Source organism: Triturus cristatus, chromosome 2_1, assembly GCF_964204655.1.
Source record: "Triturus cristatus chromosome 2_1, aTriCri1.1, whole genome shotgun sequence".
NCBI lineage: Eukaryota > Metazoa > Chordata > Amphibia > Caudata > Salamandridae > Triturus > Triturus cristatus.
In genome coordinates this window covers 709,103,080-709,123,577 of record NC_140581.1, presented here as the reverse complement: position 1 = coordinate 709,123,577, position 20,498 = coordinate 709,103,080, and positions in this window count along the sequence as shown.

Genomic DNA, 20,498 nt, shown 5'->3' with positions numbered 1-20,498 from the left:
GGTGGCCATTTTGAAGCCTAGGCCTGCAAGCTTGCCTGGCCTTGTCTGCCAACAGGCCTGCTTTTTCATCCACTAGGATCAGAGCAGGTAGCCACAGCTTTGTTAATCAAGTGTTTTCTGTGTGATCTGTTGAATTTTTAGACATCATTTAGGGCATGGATGGCATTGGATTGAGTTGGGGAAGTGTGTTTTTTGGGGTGGCCTTTGTGATGTTGTTGGGCCTGGCCATGTGGCTGGTGGCCATTTTGAAGCCTAGGCCTGCAAGCTTGCCTGGCCTTGTCTGCCAACTGGCCTGCTTTTTCATCCACTAGGATCAGAGCAGGTAGCAACAGCTTTATTAATCAAGTGTTTTATGTGTGGTCTGTTGAATTTAAACATCATTTAGGGCATGGATGGCATTGGATTGAGTTGGGGAAGTGTGTTTTTGGGGGTGGCCTTTGTGATGTTGTTGGGCCTGGCCATATGGCTGGTGGCCATTTTGAAGCCTAGGCCTGCAAGCTTGCTGGCCTTGTCTGCCAACAGGCCTGCTTTTTCATCCACTAGGATCAGAGCAGGTAGCCACAGCTTTATTAATAAAGTGTTTTCTGTGTGGTCTGTTGAATTTAGACATCATTTAGGGCATGGATGGCATTGGATTGAGTTGGGGAAGTGTGTGTTTTGGGGGTGGCCTTTGTGATGTTGTTGGGCCTGGCAATGTGGCTGGTGGCCATTTTGAAGCCTAGGCCTGCAAGCTTGCCTGGCCTTGTCTGCCAACAGGCCTGCTTTTTCATCCACTAGGATCAGAGCAGGTAGCCACAGCTTTATTAATCAAGTGTTTTCTGTGTGGTCTGTTGAATTTAGACATCATTTAGGGCATGGATGGCATTGGATTGAGTTGCGGAAGTTTTTTTTGGGGGGGGGTGGCCTTTGTGATGTTGTTGGGCCTGGCCATGTGGCTGGTGGCCATTTTGAAGCCTAGGCCTGCAAGCTTGCCTGGCCTTGTCTGCCAACAAGCCTGCTTTTTCATCCACTAGGATCAGAGCAGGTAGCCACACCTTTATTAATCAAGTTTTTCTGTGTGGTCTGTTGAATTTAGACATCATTTAGGGCATGGATGGCATTGGATTGAGTTGAGGAAGTGTGTTTTTTGGGGTGGCCTTTGTGATGTTGTTGGGCCTGGCCATATGGCTGGTGGCCATTTTGAAGCCTAGGCCTGCAAGCTTGCCTGGCCTTGTCTGCCAACAGGCCTGCTTTTTCATCCACTAGGATCAGAGCAGGTAGCCACAGCTTTATTAATCAAGTGTTTTCTGTGTGGTCGGTTGAATTTAGACATCATTTAGGGCATGGATGGCATTGGATTGAGTTGGGGAAGTTTTTTTTGGGGGGGGGGGGTGGCCTTTGTGATGTTGTTGGGCCTGGCCATGTGGCTGGTGGCCATTTTGAAGCCTAGGCCTGCAAGCTTGCCTGGCCTTGTCTGCCAACAAGCCTGCTTTTTCATCCACTAGGATCAGAGCAGGTAGCCACACCTTTATTAATCAAGTTTTTCTGTGTGGTCTGTTGAATTTAGACATCATTTAGGGCATGGATGGCATTGGATTGAGTTGAGGAAGTGTGTTTTTGGGGTGGCCTTTGTGATGTTGTTGGGCCTGGCCATATGGCTGGTGGCCATTTTGAAGCCTAGGCCTGCAAGCTTGCCTTGCCTTGTCTGCCAACAGGCCTGCTTTTTCATCCACTAGGATCAGAGCAGGTAGCCACAGCTTTATTAATAAAGTGTTTTCTGTGTGGTCTGTTGAATTTAGACATCATTTAGGGCATGGATGGCATTGGATTGAGTTGGGGAAGTGTGTGTTTTGGGGGTGGCCTTTGTGATGTTGTTGGGCCTGGCCATGTGGCTGGTGGCCATTTTGAAGCCTGGGCCTGCAAGCTTGCCTGGCCTTGTCTGCCAACAGGCCTGCTTTTTCATCCACTAGGATCAGAGCAGGTAGCCACAGCTTTATTAATCAAGTGTTTTCTGTGTGGTCTGTTGAATTTAGACATCATTTAGGGCATGGATGGCATTGGATTGAGTTGGGGAAGTTTTTTTTGGGGGGGTGGCCTTTGTGATGTTGTTGGGCCTGGCCATGTGGCCGGTGGCCATTTTGAAGCCTAGGCCTGCAAGCTTGCCTGGCCTTGTCTGCCAACAGGCCTGCATTTTCATCCACTAGGATCAGAGCAGGTAGCCACAGCTTTATTAATCAAGTGTTTTCTGTGTGATCTGTTGAATTTAGACATCATTTAGGGCATGGATGGCATTGGATTGAGTTGGGGAAGTGTGTTTTTTGGGGGTGGCCTTTGTGATGTTGTTGGGCCTGGCCATGTGGCTGGTGGCCATTTTGAAGCCTAGGCCTGCAAGCTTGCCTGGCCTTGTCTGCCAACAGGCCTGCTTTTTCATCCACTAGGATCAGAGCAGGTAGCCACAGCTTTATTAATCAAGTGTTTTCTGTGTGATCTGTTGAATTTTTAGACATCATTTAGGGCATGGATGGCATTGGATTGAGTTGGGGAAGTGTGTTTTTTGGGGTGGCCTTTGTGATGTTGTTGGGCCTGGCCATGTGGCTGGTGGCCATTTTGAAGCCTAGGCCTGCAAGCTTGCCTGGCCTTGTCTGCCAACTGACCTGCTTTTTCATCCACTAGGATCAGAGCAGGTAGCCACAGCTTTATTAATCAAGTGTTTTCTGTGTGGTCTGTTGAATTTAGACATCATTTAGGGCATGGATGGCATTGGATTGAGTTGGGGAAGTGTGTTTTTGGGGGTGGCCTTTGTGATGTTGTTGGGCCTGGCCATGTGGCTGGTGGCCATTTTGAAGCCTAGGCCTGCAAGCTTGCCTGGCCTTGTCTGCCAACAGGCCTGCTTTTTCATCCACTAGGATCAGAGCAGGTAGCCACAGCTTTATTAATCAAGTGTTTTCTGTGTGGTCTGTTGAATTTAGACATCATTTAGGGCATGGATGGCATTGGATTGAGTTGGGGAAGTGTGTTTGTTGGGGGTGGCCTTTGTGATGTTGTTGGGCCTGGCCATGTGGCTGGTGGCCATTTTGAAGCCTAGGCCTGCAAGCTTGCCTGGCCTTGTCTGCCAACAGGCCTGCTTTTTCATCCACTAGGATCAGAGCAGGTAGCCACAGCTTTATTAATCAAGTGTTTTCTGTGTGGTCTGTTGAATTTAGACATCATTTAGGGCATGGATGGCATAGGATTGAGTTGGGGAAGTTTTTTTTTGGGTGGGGTGGCCTTTGTGATGTTGTTGGGCCTGGCCATGTGGCTGGTGGCCATTTTGAAGCCTAGGCCTGCAAGCTTGCCTGGCCTTGTCTGCCAACAGGCCTGCATTTTCATCCACTAGGATCAGAGCAGGTAGCCACAGCTTTATTAATCAAGTGTTTTCTTTGTGATCTGTTGAATTTAGACATCATTTAGGGCATGGATGGCATTGGATTGAGTTGGGGAAGTGTGTTTTTTGGGGGTGGCCTTTGTGATGTTGTTGGGCCTGGCCATGTGGCTGGTGGCCATTTTGAAGCCTAGGCCTGCAAGCTTGCCTGGCCTTGTCTGCCAACAGGCCTGCTTTTTCATCCACTAGGATCAGAGCAGGAAGCCACAGCTTTATTAATCAAGTGTTTTCTGTGTGATCTGTTGAATTTTTAGACATCATTTAGGGCATGGATGGCATTGGATTGAGTTGGGGAAGTGTGTATTTCGGGGTGGCCTTTGTGACGTTGTTGGGCCTGGCCATGTGGCTGGTGGCCATTTTGAAGCCTAGGCCTGCAAGCTTGCCTGGCCTTGTCTGCCAACTGGCCTGCTTTTTCATCCACTAGGATCAGAGCAGGTAGCCACAGCTTTATTAATCAAGTGTTTTCTGTGTGGTCTGTTGAATTTAGACATCATTTAGGGCATGGATGGCATTGGATTGAGTTGGGGAAGTGTGTTTTTGGGGGTGGCCTTTGTGATGTTGTTGGGCCTGGCCATGTGGCTGGTGGCCATTTTGAAGCCTAGGCCTGCAAGCTTGACTGGCCTTGTCTGCCAACAGGCCTGCTTTTTCATCCACTAGGATCAGAGCAGGTAGCCACAGCTTTATTAATCAAGTGTTTTCTGTGTGGTATGTTGAATTTAGACATCATTTAGGGCATGGATGGCATTGGATTGAGTTGGGGAAGTGTGTTTTTTGGGGTGGCCTTTGTGATGTTGTTGGGCCTGGCCATGTGGCTGGTGGCCATTTTGAAGCCTAGGCCTGCAAGCTTGCCTGGCCTTGTCTGCCAACAGGCCTGCTTTTTCATCCACTAGGATCAGAGCAGGTAGCCACAGCTTTATTACTCAAGTGTTTTCTGTGTGGTCTGTTGAATTTAGACATCATTTAGGGCATGGATGGCATTGGATTGAGTTGGGGAAGTGTGTTTTTTGGGGTGGCCTTTGTGATGTTGTTGGGCCTGGCCATGTGGCTGGTGGCCATTTTGAAGCCTAGGCCTGCAAGCTTGCCTGGCCTTGTCTGCCAACAAGCCTGCTTTTTCATCCACTAGGATCAGAGCAGGTAGCCACACCTTTATTAATCAAGTTTTTCTGTGTGGTCTGTTGAATTTAGACATCATTTAGGGCATGGATGGCATTGGATTGAGTTGAGGAAGTGTGTTCTTTGGGGTGGCCTTTGTGATGTTGTTGGGCCTGGCCATGTGGCTGGTGGCCATTTTGAAGCCTAGGCCTGCAAGCTTGCCTGGCCTTGTCTGCCAACAGGCCTGCTTTTTCATCCACTAGGATCAGAGCAGGTAGCCACAGCTATATTAATCAAGTGTTTTCTGTGTGGTCTGTTGAATTTAGACATCATTTAGGGCATGGATGGCATTGGATTGAGTTGGGGAAGTGTGTTTTTTGGGGGTGACCTTTGTGATGTTGTTGGGCCTGGCCATGTGGCTGGTGGCCATTTTGAAGCCTAGGCCTGCAAGCTTGCCTGGCCTTGTCTGCCAACAGGCCTGCTTTTTCATCCACTAGGATCAGAGCAGGTAGCCACAGCTTTATTAATCAAGTGTTTTCTGTGTGGTCTGTTGAATTTAGACATCATTTAGGGCATGGATGGCATTGGATTGAGTTGGGGAAGTTTTTTTTTGGGGGGTGGCCTTTGTGATGTTGTTGGGCCTGGCCATGTGGCTGGTGGCCATTTTGAAGCCTAGGCCTGCAAGCTTGCCTGGCCATGTCTGCCAACAGGCCTGCATTTTCATCCACTAGGATCAGAGCAGGTAGCCACAGCTTTATTAATCAAGTGTTTTCTGTGTGATCTGTTGAATTTAGACATCATTTAGGGCGTGGATGGCATTGGATTGAGTTGGGGAAGGGTGTTTTTTGGGGTGGCCTTTGTGATGTTGTTGGGCCTGGCCATGTGGCTGGTGGCCATTTTGAAGCCTAGGCCTGCAAGCTTGCCTGCCCTTGTCTGCCAACAGGCCTGCATTTTCATCCACTAGGATCAGAGCAGGTAGCCACAGCTTTATTAATCAAGTGTTTTCTGTGTGATCTGTCGAATTTAGACATCATTTAGGGCATGGATGGCATTGGATTGAGTTGGGGAAGTGTGTTTTTTGGGGGTGGCCTTTGTGATGTTGTTGGGCCTGGCCATGTGGCTGGTGGCCATTTTGAAGCCTAGGCCTGCAAGCTTGCCTGGTCTTGTCTGCCAACAGGCCTGCTTTTTCATCCACTAGGATCAGAGCAGGTAGCCACAGCTTTATTAATCAAGTGTTTTCTGTGTGATCTGTTGAATTTAGACATCATTTAGGGCATGGATGGCATTGGATTGAGTTGGGGAAGTGTGTTTTTGGGGGTGGCCTTTGTGATGTTGTTGGGCCTGGCCATGTGGCTGGTGGCCATTTTGAAGCCTAGGCCTGCAAGCTTGCCTGGCCTTGTCTGCCAACAGGCCTGCTTTTTCATCCACTAGGATCAGAGCAGGTAGCCACAGCTTTATTAATCAAGTGTTTTCTGTGTGGTCTGTTGAATTTAGACATCATTTAGGGCATGGATGGCATTGGATTGAGTTGGGGAAGTGTGTTTTTTGGGGTGGCCTTTGTGATGTTGTTGGGCCTGGCCATGTGGCTGGTGGCCATTTTGAAGCCTAGGCCTGCAAGCTTGCCTGGCCTTGTCTGCCAACAGGCCTGCTTTTTCATCCACTAGGATCAGAGCAGGTAGCCACAGCTTTATTACTCAAGTGTTTTCTGTGTGATCTGTTGAATTTAGACATCATTTAGGGCATGGATGGCATTGGATTGAGTTGGGGAAGTATGTTTTTTGGGGTGGCCTTTGTGATGTTGTTTGGCCTGGCCATGTGGCTGGTGGCCATTTTGAAGCCTAGGCCTGCAAGCTTGCCTGGCCTTGTCTGCCAACAAGCCTGCTTTTTCATCCACTAGGATCAGAGCAGGTAGCCACACCTTTATTAATCACGTTTTTCTGTGTGGTCTGTTGAATTTAGACATCATTTAGGGCATGGATGGCATTGGATTGAGTTGGGGAAGTTTTTTTTTGGGGGGTGGCCTTTGTGATGTTGTTGGGCCTGGCCATGTGGCTGGTGGCCATTTTGAAGCCTAGGCCTGCAAGCTTGCCTGGCCTTGTCTGCCAACAGGCCTGCATTTTCATCCACTAGGATCAGAGCAGGTAGCCACAGCTTTATTAATCAAGTGTTTTCTGTGTGATCTGTTGAATTTAGACATCATTTAGGGCATGGATGGCATTGGATTGAGTTGGGGAAGTGTGTTTTTTGGGGGTGGCCTTTGTGATGTTGTTGGGCCTGGCCATGTGGCTGGTGGCCATTTTGAAGCCTAGGCCTGCAAGCTTGCCTGGCCTTGTCTGCCAACAAGCCTGCTTTTTCATCCAGTAGGATCAGAGCAGGTAGCCACAGCTTTATTAATCAAGTGTTTTCTGTGTGGTCTGTTGAATTTAGACATCATTTAGGGCATGGATGGCATTGGATTGAGTTGGGGAAGTGTGTTTTTTGGGGTGGCCTTTGTGATGTTGTTGGGCCTGGCCATGTGGCTGGTAGCCATTTTGAAGCCTAGGCCTGCAAGCTTGCCTGGCCTTGTCTGCCAACAGGCCTGCTTTTTCATCCACTAGGATCAGAGCAGGTAGCCACAGCTTTATTAATCAAGTGTTTTCTGTGTGGTCTGTTGAATTTAGACATCATTTAGGGCGTGGATGGCATTGGATTGAGATGGGGAAGTGTGTTTTTTGGGGTGGCCTTTGTGATGTTGTTGGGCCTGGCCATGTGGCTGGTGGCCATTTTGAAGCCTAGGCCTGCAAGCTTGCCTGGCCTTGTCTGCCAACAGGCCTGCTTTTTCATCCACTAGGATCAGAGCAGGTAGCCACAGCTTTATTAATCAAGTGTTTTCTGTGTGGTCTGTTGAATTTAGACATCATTTAGGGCATGGATGGCATTGGATTGAGTTGGGGAAGTGTGTTTTTTGGGGTGGCCTTTGTGATGTTGTTGGGCCTGGCCATGTGGCTGGTGGCCATTTTGAAGCCTAGGCCTGCAAGCTTGCCTGGCCTTGTCTGCCAACAGGCCTGCTTTTTCATCCACTAGGATCAGAGCAGGTAGCCACAGCTTTATTAATCAAGTGTTTTCTGAGTGATCTGTTGAATTTAGACATCATTTAGGGCATGGATGGCATTGGATTGAGTTGGGGAAGTGTGTTTTTTGGGGTGGCCTTTGTGATGTTGTTGGGCCTGGCCATGTGCCTGGTGGCCATTTTGAAGCCTAGGCCTGCAAGCCTGCCTGGCCTTGTCTGCCAACAGGCCTGCTTTTTCATCCACTAGGATCAGAGCAGGTAGCCACAGCTTTATTAATCAAGTGTTTTCTGTGTGATCTGTTGAATTTTTAGACATCATTTAGGGCATGGATGGCATTGGATTGAGTTGGGGAAGTGTGTTTTTTGGGGTGGCCTTTGTGACGTTGTTGGGCCTGGCCATGTGGCTGGTGGCCATTTTGAAGCCTAGGCCTGCAAGCTTGCCTGGCCTTGTCTGCCAACTGGCCTGCTTTTTCATCCACTAGGATCAGAGCACGTAGCCACAGCTTTATTAATCAAGTGTTTTCTGTGTGGTCTGTTGAATTTAGACATCATTTAGGGCATGGATGGCATTGGATTGAGTTGGGGAAGTGTGTTTTTTGGGGTGGCCTTTGTGATGTTGTTGGGCCTGGCCATGTGGCTGGTGGCCATTTTGAAGCCTAGGCCTGCAAGCTTGCCTAGCCTTGTCTGCCAACAGGCCTGCTTTTTCATCCACTAGGATCAGAGCAGGTAGCCACAGCTTTATTAATCAAGTGTTTTCTGTGTGGTCTGTTGAATTTAGACATCATTTAGGGCATGGATGGCATAGGATTGAGTTGGGGAAGTTTTTTTTTTGGGGGGGTGGCCTTTGTGATGTTGTTGGGCCTGGCCATGTGGCTGGTGGCCATTTTGAAGCCTAGGCCTGCAAGCTTGCCTGGCATTGTCTGCCAACAGGCCTGCTTTTTCATCCACTAGGATCAGAGCAGGTAGCCACAGCTTTATTAATCAAGTGTTTTCTGTGTGGTCTGTTGAATTTAGACATCATTTAGGGCATGGATGGCATTGGATTGAGTTGGGGAAGTGTGTTTTTTGGGGTGGCCTTTGTGATGTTGTTGGGCCTGGCCATGTGGCTGGTGGCCATTTTGAAGCCTAGGCCTGCAAGCTTGCCTGGCCTTGTCTGCCAATAGGCCTGCTTTTTCATCCACTAGGATCATAGCAGGTAGCCACAGCTTTATTAATCAAGTGTTTTCTGTGTGGTCTATTGAATTTAGACATCATTTAGGGCATGGATGGCATTGGATTGATTTGGTGAAGTGTGTTTTTTGGGGTGGTCTTTGTGATGTTGTTGGGCCTGGCCATGTGGCTGGTGGCCATTTTGAAGCCTAGGCCTGCAAGCTTGCCTGGCCTTGTCTGCCAACAGGCCTGCTTTTTCATCCACTAGGATCAGAGCAGGTAGCCACAGCTTTATTAATCAAGTGTTTTCTGAGTGATCTGTTGAATTTAGACATCATTTAGGGCATGGATGGCATTGGATTGAGTTGGGGAAGTGTGTTTTTTGGGGTGGCCTTTGTGATGTTGTTGGGCCTGGCCATGTGGCTGGTGGCCATTTTGAAGCCTAGGCCTGCAAGCTTGCCTGGCCTTGTCTGCCAACAGGCCTGCTTTTTCATCCACTAGGATCAGAGCAGGTAGCCACAGCTTTATTAATCAAGTGTTTTCTGTGTGATCTGTTGAATTTTTAGACATCATTTAGGGCATGGATGGCATTGGATTGAGTTGGGGAAGTGTGTTTTTTGGGGTGGCCTTTGTGATGTTGTTGGGCCTGGCCATGTGGCTGGTGGCCATTTTGAAGCCTAGGCCTGCAAGCTTGCCTGGCCTTGTCTGCCAACTGGCCTGCTTTTTCATCCACTAGGATCAGAGCAGGTAGCCACAGCTTTATTAATCAAGTGTTTTCTGTGTGGTCTGTTGAATTTAGACATCATTTAGGGCATGGATGGCATTGGATTGAGTTGGGGAAGTGTGTTTTTGGGGGTGGCCTTTGTGATGTTGTTGGGCCTGGCCATGTGGCTGGTGGCCATTTTGAAGCCTAGGCCTGCAAGCTTGCCTGGCCTTGTCTGCCAACAGGCCTGCTTTTTCATCCACTAGGATCAGAGCAGGTAGCCACAGCTTTATTAATCAAGTGTTTTCTGTGTGGTCTGTTGAATTTAGACATCATTTAGGGCATGGATGGCATTGGATTGAGTTGGGGAAGTGTGTTTTTTGGGGTGGCCTTTGTGATGTTGTTGGGCCTGGCCATGTGGCTGGTGGCCATTTTGAAGCCTAGGCCTGCAAGCTTGCCTGGCCTTGTCTGCCAACAGGCCTGCTTTTTCATCCACTAGGATCAGAGCAGGTAGCCACAGCTTTATTAATCAAGTGTTTTCTGTGTGGTCTGTTGAATTTAGACATCATTTAGGGCATGGATGGCATAGGATTGAGTTGGGGAAGTTTTTTTTGGGGGGGGTGGCCTTTGTGATGTTGTTGGGCCTGGCCATGTGGCTGGTGGCCATTTTGAAGCCTAGGCCTGCAAGCTTGCCTGGCCTTGTCTGCCAACAGGCCTGCTTTTTCATCCACTAGGATCAGAGCAGGTAGCCACAGCTTTATTAATCAAGTGTTTTCTGTGTGATCTGTTGAATTTTTAGACATCATTTAGGGCATGGATGGCATTGGATTGAGTTGGGGAAGTGTGTATTTTGGGGTGGCCTTTGTGATGTTGTTGGGCCTGGCTATGTGGCTGGTGGCCATTTTGAAGCCTAGGCCTGCAAGCTTGCCTGGCCTTGTCTGCCAACTGGCCTGCTTTTTCATCCACTAGGATCAGAGCAGGTAGCCACAGCTTTATTAATCAAGTGTTTTCTGTGTGGTCTGTTGAATTTAGACATCATTTAGGGCATGGATGGCATTGGATTGAGTTGGGGAAGTGTGTTTTTGGGGGTGGCCTTTGTGATGTTGTTGGGCCTGGCCATGTGGCTGGTGGCCATTTTGAAGCCTAGGCCTGCAAGCTTGCCTGGCCTTGTCTGCCAACAGGCCTGCTTTTTCATCCACTAGGATCAGAGCAGGTAGCCACAGCTTTATTAATCAAGTGTTTTCTGTGTGGTATGTTGAATTTAGACATCATTTAGGGTATGGATGGCATTGGATTGAGTTGGGGAAGTGTGTTTTTTGGGGTGGCCTTTGTGATGTTGTTGGGCCTGGCCATGTGGCTGGTGGCCATTTTGAAGCCTAGGCCTGCAAGCTTGCCTGGCCTTGTCTGCCAACAGGCCTGCTTTTTCATCCACTAGGATCAGAGCAGGTAGCCACAGCTTTATTACTCAAGTGTTTTCTGTGTGATCTGTTGAATTTAGACATCATTTAGGGCATGGATGGCATTGGATTGAGTTGGGGAAGTATGTTTTTTGGGGTGGCCTTTGTGATGTTGTTGGGCCTGGCCATGTGGCTGGTGGCCATTTTGAAGCCTAGGCCTGCAAGCTTGCCTGGCCTTGTCTGCCAACAAGCCTGCTTTTTCATCCACTTGGATCAGAGCAGGTAGCCACACCTTTATTAATCAAGTGTTTTCTGTGTGGTCTGTTGAATTTAGACATCATTTAGGGCATGGATGGCATTGGATTGAGTTGGAGAAGTGTGTTTTTTGGGGGTGACCTTTGTGATGTTGTTGGGCCTGGCCATGTGGCTGGTGGCCATTTTGAAGCCTAGGCCTGCAAGCTTGCCTGGCCTTGTCTGCCAACAGGCCTGCTTTTTCATCCACTAGGATCAGAGCAGGTAGCCACAGCTTTATTAATCAAGTGTTTTCTGTGTGGTCTGTTGAATTTAGACATCATTTAGGGCATGGATGGCATTGGATTGAGTTGGGGAAGTGTGTTTTTTGGGGTGGCCTTTGTGATGTTGTTGGGCATGGCCATGTGGCTGGTGGCCATTTTGAAGCCTAGGCCTGCAAGCTTGCCTGGCCTTGTCTGCCAACAGGCCTGCTTTTTCATCCACTAGGATCAGAGCAGGTAGCCACAGCTTTATTAATCAAGTGTTTTCTGTGTGATCTGTTGAATTTTTAGACATCATTTAGGGCATGGATGGCATTGGATTGAGTTGGGGAAGTGTGTTTTTTGGGGTGGCCTTTGTGATGTTGTTGGGCCTGGCCATGTGGCTGGTGGCCATTTTGAAGCCTAGGCCTGCAAGCTTGCCTGGCCTTGTCTGCCAACTGGCCTGCTTGTTCATCCACTAGGATCAGAGCAGGTAGCCACAGCTTTATTAATCAAGTGTTTTCTGTGTGGTCTGTTGAATTTAGACATCATTTAGGGCATGGATGGCATTGGATTTAGTTGGGGAAGTGTGTTTTTGGGGGTGGCCTTTGTGATGTTGTTGGGCCTGGCCATGTGGCTGGTGGCCATTTTGAAGCCTAGGCCTGCAAGCTTGCCTGGCCTTGTCTGCCAACAGGCCTGCTTTTTCATCCACTAGGATCAGAGCAGGTAGCCACAGCTTTATTAATCAAGTGTTTTCTGTGTGGTCTGTTGAATTTAGACATCATTTAGGGCATGGATGGCATTGGAGTGAGTTGGGGAAGTGTGTTTTTTGGGGTGGCCTTTGTGATGTTGTTGGGCCTGGCCATGTGGCTGGTGGCCATTTTGAAGCCTAGGCCTGCAAGCTTGCCTGGCCTTGTCTGCCAACAGACCTGCTTTTTCATCCACTAGGATCAGAGCAGGTAGCCACAGCTTTATTAATCAAGTGTTTTCTGTGTGGTCTGTTGAATTTAGACATCATTTAGGGCATGGATGGCATAGGATTGAGTTGGGGAAGTTTTTTTTTTTGGGGGGGTGGCCTTTGTGATGTTGTTGGGCCTGGCCATGTGACTGGTGGCCATTTTGAAGCCTAGGCCTGCAAGCTTGCCTGGCCTTGTCTGCCAACAGGCCTGCATTTTCATCCACTAGGATCAGAGCAGGTAGCCACAGCTTTATTAATCAAGTGTTTTCTTTGTGATCTGTTGAATTTAGACATCATTTAGGGCATGGATGGCATTGGATTGAGTTGGGGAAGTGTGTTTTTTGGGGGTGGCCTTTGTGATGTTGTTGGGCCTGGCCATGTGGCTGGTGGCCATTTTGAAGCCTAGGCCTGCAAGCTTGCCTAGCCTTGTCTGCCAACAGGCCTGCTTTTTCATCCACTAGGATCAGAGCAGGTAGCCACAGCTTTATTAATCAAGTGTTTTCTGTGTGGTCTGTTGAATTTAGACATCATTTAGGGCATGGATGGCATAGGATTGAGTTGGGGAAGTTTTTTTTTTGGGGGGGTGGCCTTTGTGATGTTGTTGGGCCTGGCCATGTGGCTGGTGGCCATTTTGAAGCCTAGGTCTGCAAGCTTGCCTGGCATTGTCTGCCAACAGGCCTGCATTTTCATCCACTAGGATCAGAGCAGGTAGCCACAGCTTTATTAATCAAGTGTTTTCTTTGTGATCTGTTGAATTTAGACATCATTTAGGGCATGGATGGCATTGGATTGAGTTGGGGAAGTGTGTTTTTTGGGGGTGGCCTTTGTGATGTTGTTGGGCCTGGCCATGTGGCTGGTGGCCATTTTGAAGCCTAGGCCTGCAAGCTTGCCTGGCCTTGTCTGCCAACAAGCCTGCTTTTTCATCCACTAGGATCAGAGCAGGTAGCCACAGCTTTATTAATCAAGTGTTTTCTGTGTGGTCTGTTGAATTTAGACATAATTTAGGGCATGGATGGCATTGGATTGAGTTGGGGAAGTGTGTTTTTTGGGGTGGCCTTTGTGATGTTGTTGGGCCTGGCCATGTGGCTGGTGGCCATTTTGAAGCCTAGGCCTGCAAGCTTGCCTGGCCTTGTCTGCCAACAGGCCTGCTTTTTCATCCACTAGGATCAGAGCAGGTAGCCACAGCTTTATTAATCAAGTGTTTTCTGTGTGGTCTGTTGAATTTAGACATCATTTAGGGCGTGGATGGCATTGGATTGAGATGGGGAAGTGTGTTTTTTGGGGTGGCCTTTGTGATGTTGTTGGGCCTGGCCATGTGGCTGGTGGCCATTTTGAAGCCTAGGCCTGCAAGCTTGCCTGGCCTTGTCTGCCAACAGGCCTGCTTTTTCATCCACTAGGATCAGAGCAGGTAGCCACAGCTTTATTAATCAAGTGTTTTCTGTGTGGTCTGTTGAATTTAGACATCATTTAGGGCATGGATGGCATTGGATTGAGTTGGGGAAGTGTGTTTTTTGGGGTGGCCTTTGTGATGTTGTTGGGCCTGGCCATGTGGCTGGTGGCCATTTTGAAGCCTAGGCCTGCAAGCTTGCCTGGCCTTGTCTGCCAATAGGCCTGCTTTTTCATCCACTAGGATCATAGCAGGTAGCCACAGCTTTATTAATCAAGTGTTTTCTGTGTGGTCTATTGAATTTAGACATCATTTAGGGCATGGATGGCATTGGATTGATTTGGTGAAGTGTGTTTTTTGGGGTGGCCTTTGTGATGTTGTTGGGCCTGGCCATGTGGCTGGTGGCCATTTTGAAGCCTAGGCCTGCAAGCTAGCCTGGCCTTGTCTGCCAACAGGCCTGCTTTTTCATCCACTAGGATCAGAGCAGGTAGCCACAGCTTTATTAATCAAGTGTTTTCTGTGTGGTCTGTTGAATTTAGACATCATTTAGGGCATGGATGGCATTGGATTGAGTTGGGGAAGTGTGTTTTTGGGGGTGGCCTTTGTGATGTTGTTGGGCCTGGCCATGTGGCTGGTGGCCATTTTGATGCCTAGGCCTGCAAGCTTGCCTGGCCTTGTCTGCCAACAGGCCTGCTTTTTCATCCACTAGGATCAGAGCAGGTAGCCACAGCTTTATTAATCAAGTGTTTTCTGTGTGGTCTGTTGAATTTAGACATCATTTAGGGCATGGATGGCATTGGATTGAGTTGGGGAAGTGTGTTTTTTGGGGTGGCCTTTGTGATGTTGTTGGGCCTGGCCATGTGGCTGGTGGCCATTTTGAAGCCTAGGCCTGCAAGCTTGCCTGGCCTTGTCTGCCAACAGGCCTGCTTTTTCATCCACTAGGATCAGAGCAGGTAGCCACAGCTTTATTAATCAAGTGTTTTCTGTGTGGTCTGTTGAATTTAGACATCATTTAGGGCATGGATGGCATAGGATTGAGTTGGGGAAGTTTTTTTTGGGGGGGGTGGCCTTTGTGATGTTGTTGGGCCTGGCCATGTGGCTGGTGGCCATTTTGAAGCCTAGGCCTGCAAGCTTGCCTGGCCTTGTCTGCCAACAGGCCTGCTTTTTCATCCACTAGGATCAGAGCAGGTAGCCACAGCTTTATTAATCAAGTGTTTTCTGTGTGATCTGTTGAATTTTTAGACATCATTTAGGGCATGGATGGCATTGGATTGAGTTGGGGAAGTGTGTATTGTGGGGTGGCCTTTGTGATGTTGTTGGGCCTGGCTATGTGGCTGGTGGCCATTTTGAAGCCTAGGCCTGCAAGCTTGCCTGGCCTTGTCTGCCAACAGGCCTGCTTTTTCATCCACTAGGATCAGAGCAGGTAGCCACAGCTTTATTAATCAAGTGTTTTCTGTGTGGTCTGTTGAATTTAGACATCATTTAGGGCGTGGATGGCATTGGATTGAGATGGGGAAGTGTGTTTTTTGGGGTGGCCTTTGTGATGTTGTTGGGCCTGGCCATGTGGCTGGTGGCCATTTTGAAGCCTAGGCCTGCAAGCTTGCCTGGCCTTGTCTGCCAACAAGCCTGCTTTTTCATCCACTTGGATCAGAGCAGGTAGCCACACCTTTATTAATCAAGTTTTTCTGTGTGGTCTGTTGAATTTAGACATCATTTAGGGCATGGATGGCATTGGATTGAGTTGAGGAAGTGTGTTCTTTGGGGTGGCCTTTGTGATGTTGTTGGGCCTGGTCATGTGGCTGGTGGCCATTTTGAAGCCTAGGCCTGCAAGCTTGCCTGGCCTTGTCTGCCAACAGGCCTGCTTTTTCATCCACTAGGATCAGAGCAGGTAGCCACCGCTATATTAATCAAGTGTTTTCTGTGTGGTCTGTTGAATTTAGACATCATTTAGGGCATGGATGGCATTGGATTGAGTTGGAGAAGTGTGTTTTTTGGGGGTGACCTTTGTGATGTTGTTGGGCCTGGCCATGTGGCTGGTGGCCATTTTGAAGCCTAGGCCTGCAAGCTTGCCTGGCCTTGTCTGCCAACAGGCCTGCTTTTTCATCCACTAGGATCAGAGCAGGTAGCCACAGCTTTATTAATCAAGTGTTTTCTGTGTGGTCTGTTGAATTTAGACATCATTTAGGGCATGGATGGCATTGGATTGAGTTGGGGAAGTGTGTTTTTTGGGGTGGCCTTTGTGATGTTGTTGGGCATGGCCATGTGGCTGGTGGCTATTTTGAAGCCTAGGCCTGCAAGCTTGCCTGGCCTTGTCTGCCAACAGGCCTGCTTTTTCATCCACTAGGATCAGAGCAGGTAGCCACAGCTTTATTAATCAAGTGTTTTCTGTGTGATCTGTTGAATTTTTAGACATCATTTAGGGCATGGATGGCATTGGATTGAGTTGGGGAAGTGTGCTTTTTGGGGTGGCCTTTGTGATGTTGTTGGGCCTGGCCATGTGGCTGGTGGCCATTTTGAAGCCTAGGCCTGCAAGCTTGCCTGGCCTTGTCTGCCAACTGGCCTGCTTGTTCATCCACTAGGATCAGAGCAGGTAGCCACAGCTTTATTAATCAAGTGTTTTCTGTGTGGTCTGTTGAATTTAGACATCATTTAGGGCATGGATGGCATTGGATTTAGTTGGGGAAGTGTGTTTTTGGGGGTGGCCTTTGTGATGTTGTTGGGCCTGGCCATGTGGCTGGTGGCCATTTTGAAGCCTAGGCCTGCAAGCTTGCCTGGCCTTGTCTGCCAACAGGCCTGCTTTTTCATCCACTAGGATCAGAGCAGGTAGCCACAGCTTTATTAATCAAGTGTTTTCTGTGTGGTCTGTTGAATTTAGACATCATTTAGGGCATGGATGGCATTGGATTGAGTTGGGGAAGTGTGTTTTTTGGGGTGGCCTTTGTGATGTTGTTGGGCCTGGCCATGTGGCTGGTGGCCATTTTGAAGCCTAGGCCTGCAAGCTTGCCTGGCCTTGTCTGCCAACAGGCCTGCTTTTTCATCCACTAGGATCAGAGCAGGTAGCCACAGCTTTATTAATCAAGTGTTTTCTGTGTGGTCTGTTGAATTTAGACATCATTTAGGGCATGGATGGCATAGGATTGAGTTGGGGAAGTTTTTTTTTTGGGGGGGTGGCCTTTGTGATGTTGTTGGGCCTGGCCATGTGACTGGTGGCCATTTTGAAGCCTAGGCCTGCAAGCTTGCCTGGCCCTGTCTGCCAACAGGCCTGCATTTTCATCCACTAGGATCAGAGCAGGTAGCCACAGCTTTATTAATCAAGTGTTTTCTTTGTGATCTGTTGAATTTAGACATCATTTAGGGCATGGATGGCATTGGATTGAGTTGGGGAAGTGTGTTTTTTGGGGGTGGCCTTTGTGATGTTGTTGGGCCTGGCCATGTGGCTGGTGGCCATTTTGAAGCCTAGGCCTGCAAGCTTGCCTGGCCTTGTCTGCCAACAGGCCTGCTTTTTCATCCACTAGGATCAGAGCAGGTAGCCACAGCTTTATTAATCAAGTGTTTTCTGTGTGATCTGTTGAATTTTTAGACATCATTTAGGGCATGGATGGCATTGGATTGAGTTGGGGAAGTGTGTTTTTTGGGGTGGCCTTTGTGATGTTGTTGGGCCTGGCCATGTGGCTGGTGGCCATTTTGAAGCCTAGGCCTGCAAGCTTGCCTGGCCTTGTCTGCCAACTGGCCTGCTTTTTCATCCACTAGGATCAGAGCAGGTAGCCACAGCTTTATTAATCAAGTGTTTTCTGTGTGGTCTGTTGAATTTAGACATCATTTAGGGCATGGATGGCATTGGATTGAGTTGGGGAAGTGTGTTTTTGGGGGTGGCCTTTGTGATGTTGTTGGGCCTGGCCATGTGGCTGGTGGCCATTTTGAAGCCTAGGCCTGCAAGCTTGCCTGGCCTTGTCTGCCAACAGGCCTGCTTTTTCATCCACTAGGATCAGAGCAGGTAGCCACAGCTTTATTAATCAAGTGTTTTCTGTGTGGTCTGTTGAATTTAGACATCATTTAGGGCATGGATGGCATTGGATTGAGTTGGGGAAGTGTGTTTTTTGGGGTGGCCTTTGTGATGTTGTTGGGCCTGGCCATGTGGCTGGTGGCCATTTTGAAGCCTAGGCCTGCAAGCTTGCCTGGCCTTGTCTGCCAACAGGCCTGCTTTTTCATCCACTAGGATCAGAGCAGGTAGCCACAGCTTTATTAATCAAGTGTTTTCTGTGTGGTCTGTTGAATTTAGACATCATTTAGGGCATGGATGGCATAGGATTGAGATGGGGTTTTTTTTGTTTTGGGGGGGGGTGGCCTTTGTGATGTTGTTGGGCCTGGCCATGTGGCTGGTGGCCATTTTGAAGCCTAGGCCTGCAAGCTTGCCTGGCCTTGTCTGCCAACAGGCCTGCATTTTCATCCACTAGGATCAGAGCAGGTAGCCACAGCTTTATTAATCAAGTGTTTTCTTTGTGATCTGTTGAATTTAGACATAATTTAGGGCATGGATGGCATTGGATTGAGTTGGGGAAGTGTGTTTTTTGGGGGTGGCCTTTGTGATGTTGTTGGGCCTGGCCATGTGGCTGGTGGCCATTTTGAAGCCTAGGCCTGCAAGCTTGCCTGGCCTTGTCTGCCAACAGGCCTGCTTTTTCATCCACTAGGATCAGAGCAGGTAGCCACAGCTTTATTAATCAAGTGTTTTCTGTGTGGTATGTTGAATTTAGACATCATTTAAGGCATGGATGGCATTGGATTGAGTTGGGGAAGTGTGTTTTTTGGGGTGGCCTTTGTGATGTTGTTGGGCCTGGCCATGTGGCTGGTGGCCATTTTGAAGCCTAGGCCTGCAAGCTTGCCTGGCCTTGTCTGCCAACAGGCCTGCTTTTTCATCCACTAGGATCAGAGCAGGTAGCCACAGCTTTATTACTCAAGTGTTTTCTGTGTGATCTGTTGAATTTAGACATCATTTAGGGCATGGATGGCATTGGATTGAGTTGGGGAAGTATGTTTTTTGGGGTGGCCTTTGTGATGTTGTTGGGCCTGGCCATGTGGCTGGTGGCCATTTTGAAGCCTAGGCCTGCAAGCTTGCCTGGCCTTGTCTGCCAACAAGCCTGCTTTTTCATCCACTGGGATTTGAGCAGGTAGCCACACCTTTATTAATCAAGTTTTTCTGTGTGGTCTGTTGAATTTAGACATCATTTAGGGCATGGATGGCATTGGATTGAGTTGAGGAAGTGTGTTCTTTGGGGTGGCCTTTGTGATGTTGTTGGGCCTGGCCATGTGGCTGGTGGCCATTTTGAAGCCTAGGCATGCAAGCTTGCCTGGCCTTGTCTGCCAACAGGCCTGCTTTTTCATCCACTAGGATCAGAGCAGGTAGCCACCGCTATATTAATCAAGTGTTTTCTGTGTGGTCTGTTGAATTTAGACATCATTTAGGGCATGGATGGCATTGGATTGATTTGGTGAAGTGTGTTTTTTGGGGTGGCCTTTGTGATGTTGTTGGGCCTGGCCATGTGGCTGGTGGCCATTTTGAAGCCTAGGCCTGCAAGCTTGCCTGGCCTTGTCTGCCAACAGGCCTGCTTTTTCATCCACTAGGATCAGAGCAGGTAGCCACAGCTTTATTAATCAAGTGTTTTCTGTGTGATCTGTTGAATTTAGACATCATTTAGGGCATGGATGGCATTGGATTGAGTTGGGGAAGTGTGTTTTTTGGGGTGGCCTTTGTGATGTTGTTGGGCCTGGCCATGTGGCTGGTGGCCATTTTGAAGCCTAGGCCTGCAAGCTTGCCTGGCCTTGTCTGCCAACAGGCCTGCTTTTTCATCCACTAGGATCAGAGCAGGTAGCCACAGCTTTATTAATCAAGTGTTTTCTGTGTGATCTGTTGAATTTTTAGACATCATTTAGGGCATGGATGGCATTGGATTGAGTTGGGGAAGTGTGTTTTTTGGGGTGGCCTTTGTGATGTTGTTGGGCCTGGCCATGTGGCTGGTGGCCATTTTGAAGCCTAGGCCTGCAAGCTTGCCTGGCCTTGTCTGCCAACTGGCCTGCTTTTTCATCCACTAGGATCAGAGCAGGTAGCCACAGCTTTATTAATCAAGTGTTTTCTGTGTGGTCTGTTGAATTTAGACATCATTTAGGGCATGGATGGCATTGGATTGAGTTGGGGAAGTGTGTTTTTGGGGGTGGCCTTTGTGATGTTGTTGGGCCTGGCCATGTGGCTGGTGGCCATTTTGATGCCTAGGCCTGCAAGCTTGCCTGGCCTTGTCTGCCAACAGGCCTGCTTTTTCATCCACTAGGATCAGAGCAGGTAGCCACAGCTTTATTAATCAAGTGTTTTCTGTGTGGTCTGTTGAATTTAGACATCATTTAGGGCATGGATGGCATTGGATTGAGTTGGGGAAGTGTGTTTTTTGGGGTGGCCTTTGTGATGTTGTTGGGCCTGGCCATGTGGCTGGTGGCCATTTTGAAGCCTAGGCCTGCAAGCTTGCCTGGCCTTGTCTGCCAACAGGCCTGCTTTTTCATCCACTAGGATCAGAGCAGGTAGCCACAGCTTTATTAATCAAGTGTTTTCTGTGTGGTCTGTTGAATTTAGACATCATTTAGGGCATGGATGGCATAGGATTGAGTTGGGGAAGTTTTTTTTTGGGGGGGTGGCCTTTGTGATGTTGTTGGGCCTGGCCATGTGGCTGGTGGCCATTTTGAAGCCTAGGCCTGCAAGCTTGCCTGGCCTTGTCTGCCAACAGGCCTGCTTTTTCATCCACTAGGATCAGAGCAGGTAGCCACAGCTTTATTAATCAAGTGTTTTCTGTGTGATCTGTTGAATTTTTAGACATCATTTAGGGCATGGA